The following is a 6,863-nucleotide window of genomic DNA, read 5'->3' on the forward strand; positions in this document are numbered from 1 at the left end:
CTATACGCTGTACTAGCCAACATCTACACGTATGCTCACTCCACATATCCTGCAACCACATAGCCCAGAAAAATACATTTATTCAGACTTGACTCTTACACAAAGAAATTTCAGCCAGTTCATTAACTGTTTGTAGAGCAAGTAGCAACAAAAATAGTAGCTTCATTTATAGTGAGTCAAATCTGTATGTTACCAATATCCATCTCTGAGAAAGTGCTACAGATTTGGCTCTGGAATTTTTACTTCAGTTTTCTTTGAGATCTTACCAATTAGTGTGTTTTTCATAATCTAGTAAAACTTAAAAACCAAAACTTAAAAGAAATCGATCTTTGGCAAGAAGACAAGAACAGGCCTTGGCTACTGAATGCCCTAGGGTCTTCATTACATTCCTTCCACATCAGCATGTATTCTAGAATATATTCCCCAAAGGAGAAAGTTACTTTAAATATTCCTACCATAGTTTTTTTTATTTTGTCACATATTTTTTTCTTCCCCAAAATATCTACCACTGGTCACTACCAGATGTAGGTGTCAGAGCAGAAGGATGACTGCTCTAGTCAGCATTTTCACTAAATGGAATGTCAGATAAGATTCAAATTCAAACAGAAGTTATTTTCACATTACACTTGCCTGTACAGAATTAGTGCAGCCACCTTAATTATAACAGGCTCAGAATAAAGGTATTAGCCTCTGAGCAACCCAGTCTAGCTGTGAATGTCCATGTTCATTGCAGGGGAGTTGGTTTATTCTCTATTTTCTTTACAATGGACTATAAGTTTAGAAAAATGAAGTCCCAAAACAGAAAAAGCAGGGCCCACATGTGCTAGTATTACTTGGTAGAGGGAGTACTGTGTTCCACTACAGAAGACAGCACTTCAAATTCGAGAGGTCAGCTGCAAAGCTTGGCTTCAAAAGCAACTCACAATCACAACACCAGAGAACAGAAACAACTTCCTGGGCCAGACAGCAACTACAGAATCCTGGAGATGATTGTTTTTAAGTGAAACAGATGTCAGAGCCAAATGTTTCTTGATGCAATCCTGTTCATCTTCAGTGAGACAGCATAAAGTCTTGTTTCCCTGAACACAGCAAGAGGAAGTAGTGCCTTTGCTCAATGCCAGTTCTTCTCTCCTGACAGCTCTGTACCAACTGCTCTCCCCTGCCAGCTGCAAGCATCTAGTGCCTCATCAGAAATGGATTCCTCCATCAACCAAAAGATGTTGTTGTTTCCACATCCTGTCTTCTTTAATATCTTTGGTTTTAGGAAAGTTGAATGTTCCATAGAGGATCTAAAACACCAGTCTGAGATGCCGAATTCCAGTATAGTTTTTAGGCTGGTAGGGTTTTCTCACTTGCTTTATTTATGGGTTTTATCCTCTTCCCACTTAAGAGACCTTGTATATGTTTTTAATATGGCCAGCAAATATTAAGATGATCCCAAAACAGCATTCATTCATCAAAAACATGAAAACTTAAGAGTTAAAACAAACAAAAAAAAAGGAAGATCCATAAGAGCCATTTGTGACTACAGGCTATGCCTGTCGTGGAAAGAAGCATAACAAAATGCCCCCCCAATAATGATTGCATCACAAGCCCTTCAGTGTTGAAAGCCTTTTACTGGAGTCCTATTCTCTAACTATTCTCACAGAGAAAACACAAAACATCCAAAGCAGCAGGAGCCAGAAAACTCAGCAACTACTACAAGCTTAGTGAACCACTGTATTGAAACACGCTTGTCAGTAGATTTTAATGTTTTAACATTCCCCTAATGAAGATTATCAGAAAGCTGTAAATAAAATTACTTTCTATTTGTTTCAAAATGTGGTCAGATTACTTGATTTCAATAAGTATACAAGAGACAAAAAACAACAAACCAGTGGGTACTAAACAAAAAGCCATGTCCCATTGCTAGCACATAACAGTCAAGAACCAGAAGCAAGCAGGTGAAAGCACAGACAGAAGTAGAAGTTGCAGCCCTTCACACCTGAAAAATATTTAGAGCAGCTCATGCTTCTAGTTATTAAAGAGCAATCACGCAACTAAACGTTTCTCCATCCAAATGATGGCACGATGCCCCTTTCTGAATCCTGGAGAATTGATTATCATCCTGAATTGCTTCCCTCAGCTGGTACCACTGAAGAGCCACCTGAATTAAGAACCACTAATTCCAGATCAAAATACACACTTTCAGTAATCACTCAAAAGGAAATTGGGAGATGTTAAATCTCCAGATATTTGAAAGAAAAACTTTAATACAAACACAGTCCAATTCATTTCAATTGCAGTCATCCATATAGTGATCAGGAAAAGAAAAAGTTTAAAGACCTTATTTAGACAGAAATCTTTACAAACATCTCCTTAACTTCAACACTGAGGTAATTTGCCCAAAATCAGAAATACAGTTAACAAAGAAAATGAAAACCTTGTAATGCAAGAAATACAGGTAGTACTGCCCTAAAAACAAACCTATACCCACCGTTACTCTCACATTTTTACAAGATGTGAAAAGATAACACTCAAGTTTGCAGTAGAGTCAACCATGCTGAGGGCAGCAGTACAGTATTTATTTTTTATTTCAAGGTTAGAGGATTTTGATAAAGCTTATTATGTGCATTCATTTGTAGAATATACTCATTTCGGAAAGTAAAAAACCAAGCTCTATTCTAAACTCTGTTTCGTTTTGTCTCAGAATAATCTCCACAGAGATTAAGATAAATAAAGGACAGGATAAGAGGAAATAGAAACTGCTATTGGAAAATAGCAAGGCAAACATCCAATTCCCCAAGTTTCATTTCTTTTGGTACAAGTAATGGGCCAAATACATCACTTTAATAATCTTGGCCTTATACTGTTTGGAGATAATCTAAAAAGAAGTCTAGGATATCCAAGTTGCAGGAATTTAAAAGCAACTTTCCAATCTTAAACTAAGCAGGAAAACACTCTCACGTAGTAAGAAATATCTTTCACCTTTTAACTCAGCTAGTAGAAGTTATGAGCTTTCTTAAACCTGATTCAATGAATTACTACTGAAATCTAGAGTAGAAGGGGCCAAAAAGCATTGTTAGATTTTCAGACAAATAAAAATAGTCTAGATGAAGAATGAATACAATGACTACCTTCTTCTACAACTTTGTTTTCTGTCTTCTTGCCATTCCTCTGAAGGTCTCTGGACTGTTGAGGACAATACAGAGTGCTAAACCCATCATAGCCACTTCCTGCATTGTTAGTCTGACTCCTTAATGGCTCTCAGTCACTCTTCAGATGTGACATAAACAAAAATAACTTGACAGTTGACAAAAATCACTACAGAGGCTGATTTGACGTGTCACAAGGCACTATTTCATAAAGGTGCTTTTCAAACAGGAGTTACATTCTATAAATCTAGGATGTTCAACATCTGAACAAGGACCTGAAGATGTATAAGATTCAAGAAGTCAGACATGAGTAGGTGATGGCTCCTTACAAAGGTATACTTCATCATACAAAAGAAAGTCATTAAAAGACCTACATGACTAATTGAAATACTGTAACACAAGAAAATACTTTCAACGAGTCAGTGATTTTTTAAAAGTTGCCTGGCAGATTTTCTATCTTTTTCTTGCTTCAAAAAGAAGTGCAAAATGCTCACTACTAACATATAGAACCAAAGAACAGAATATATATGCATTAGCAACAGATTATTTGGCATTCCTCTTAGTCTCTTTCCCACATATATAGATCTAAACCACCTTTTAAATAAACACTGCACTTGGATATAGTGCTGCTTTCAGAATGTAAAACTTTTTTCTCTACTCTTAGATTTCAGGCGCTACTAATACACTAATACCTGAACTTCAGGCTTCACTGATAGAACATTAATTTGAGGATTATGTATAGCTTACCAGTATACTTAAAAACTACTTCTGTTCAGCTGCATTGTTCAGTATTTATTTTCTTCCATCTCAAGACAATCTGCAAGTTGTTTCCACCATCATCACTTCCAGGAAGTTAACATTAAATACTAACACATTTGTGTCTTTCAACTGGCCATTTAAAATGTGCTCCTTCAGCTATTATGTCCTTATATCTAACCTTGTCTGATTTGATGGATTTTTTTCTACTTAGATGGAGCAACTCTAACTTCGATATACAAATGTAGTTCCCGTACATTAACTAATAACTTGAATTATGTAGAACTTCAAATCACAGTTTTTCTGTGAGGAGATGCAAGCCTGTTATTACATATCATACCATATGGATTGCAAACTACAAATAGGAGAATTAAGCAGACTATGTTAATAATTTAACATTGTAGATATAGCAGAAATTTCAAGTTATCAATATCAACAGTTGCAGGACATCTGAAATAATGTTCTACAATCATTGGCTACTGCTGCCTTCTTTACATTAAAGTACAATTCAAGCACAAATGCTGCTTAACTGAACAGAAAACATGCCTATGGAGTTGCTTTTAGTTCCAAGAGTGTATAAGATCTATTGTTTGTTGTACTTGATCTTCACTCACAAGTGAACAGGCTATTAGCATTACAGAGCAAATTCTTCTTATTATTATTTTTTTAAATTTATAATAAAGATGAAGCCAACTATGTACAAAGCACACTAAATATAATACAGAAAAAAAAAAACCCCACATGATATCTAGGAAAACTGATAATGCTGTCTACCAAATTAAACCATGATTTTCTGCATTTCTCGCAGAAACAGCTTTTGTGAGTGACAGTAAAAGAATATTTTGTAACCTTTTTAACCTGCTTCTCAAGGAAAATTACAGCCTGTTACACACTTCTCCCGTCTTGCACTTTAAGAAAGAAAATAGATCGTACTCTTTCAGCTCAAGTTAGTGTTGGCTCCTAGACCTTTGCTTATTAAAAAGAAAAGTTAGAGACTGAAGTGTTTTCCAGATAGCAAAAAAAAAAATGGAAGCAATGGAATAAAAGTAGCAAGTCATTTGTGCACCTAGGAAAGCATTATCCCTAAAGATTCCATTACTACAGGACTTGCTGTCTTATTTTAAATATCAAGGATCAGCCTGTCAAGTTATAAATTATTGAATATTTCCTCTTTTAATTCCAAACAAAACAGATCTACTTTAAAGGAGACAACCCACTGTATTTTTAGCAACAGAAAGCTAGTCAAGCTTCACAGGAGAACAAAAGTATCTTATGGCTTCATAATTGAAAAGTCAGCACTACCTGTGGTTTATAATCATTTACAGAATCTCAAGTACTGGACATCATTTTTAAAAACAGGAGACTTGATATTTTTTCATTAGAGTTTCCTGAGAAAATCCACAGGTTTGAAGCATGTTGTTAAATCTATTCCCTGGAATAGGCTGCAGTGCCCCAGATGAGCTTTTATCTATTATTCTCATCTGATTATGTTTAGAACGAAAAGAGAAATATGAGATACTACCGAGAGTTTAATAGTACTGATTATCTTGCTCTAAGATGTCTGTCATTACTGTTCACTATGAGTCATTTAAAAGAATGAACAAAACTTTGAAGAGTACATATCCAGATTGACCAAGGATAAAAAAACAACAAGTATTTTAGCAGACTTTTTCCTTATTTAATATCTACAAAGCTATCAAATCAAGAGAGACAGATTCATTTCTCATATTAGGTCAAAATACAGCAGTGATAGGAAAAGGCAGTAAAGATAGGATAATGAATATGTGAATAAGTCTTGACTTAAAATAGAATTTATGCATATTTTGGCACTACTGAATGGGCTTTTCTGTTTTAAACTAGTTCTTTTTTCAAAAGCAATCTTTTCAAAAGGAAAGTAGGAAAACTACAAAGTCAAAAACACCAAAAGGAGAGGAAACAGATTTGACGCATACTTATTAAAAGGAAAATTAAGCAGATAAGAACCATATTAATTGCAAGGTTTTCAGGTGTTGGTTTCTAAGCTGTGCTAAGTTGTATCAAAGTCAGCTTTTCCTTCCTCAGTAAAGCAGCAGATATTCTCCAGTTCCAGAAACTCATCCTCAACCCCTTGAGTACTTACTCCATGGACATGGAGTCTCAATACTACCATTATTTCAGATGTTTAATGGAATGAAGCCAGTAAGCAGAAAGCAGTTGCAGGGCACGTTCTACTGCTGTTACTACTCTTCATATAGGTGTTCGTAACTACACTGTACATGTTCCAGGTAGCAGAAAATGAATCTATTTCCCCTGTCACACTGGATAGGTGAAGCTCACAAGCCTTAGAAAGAGTTCAGCAAGAACATTCAAAGACATCAAAGCAAATCCACAAGATGTACGAATCAAATAACTTGCTGAGTTTGGTTTCTCTAAGGTCTTTGCATACCAGATACCTTTCAGCCAGAACTGGAAGAAAGGATTTTAAAAAGATAGCACCATTCCAATAGTTTCATCTTATTTAAAAGTAAAAGCGTGCACGCACATGGTGAGGGGGAAAAAGTCCAAGCACAGACAGAGTATCAGCAATCACTACTCTGGGAGATCCCAAACAGCAGAGTAATTTCAACATAACATACTAACAGATTTCAAAATAATGATTACTTCCATACTGACAGATGAAAACTGTAGGGAAATGTAACAGCAGAACACTAATTCTAAATTACCCAAAAAGTGAGTAATAGTCATAATCCAGTTAAAAAAAGAAGGATTTGCTTACCCATTCCAAGCATAAGGGCTCAGGAAATACTCTACAAGTACAAATCTCAGAGTAGAGGCTTTCTCTTGGGGCAGCCAGCCCTTAAATGAGGCTTAGGGAGGGGTGGAACCTGAATCACTTTCACCTGTGTTCCCAGGGCTGGTTGTGTCCTTTCCCCAGATGATCAATCATTGGTTCAGCCATGACTTAGCAGTGCCCACCTTTAGATGAACCGAAAC

Source organism: Coturnix japonica, chromosome 15, assembly GCF_054131305.1.
Source record: "Coturnix japonica strain WE chromosome 15, WE-NBRP24, whole genome shotgun sequence".
NCBI lineage: Eukaryota > Metazoa > Chordata > Aves > Galliformes > Phasianidae > Coturnix > Coturnix japonica.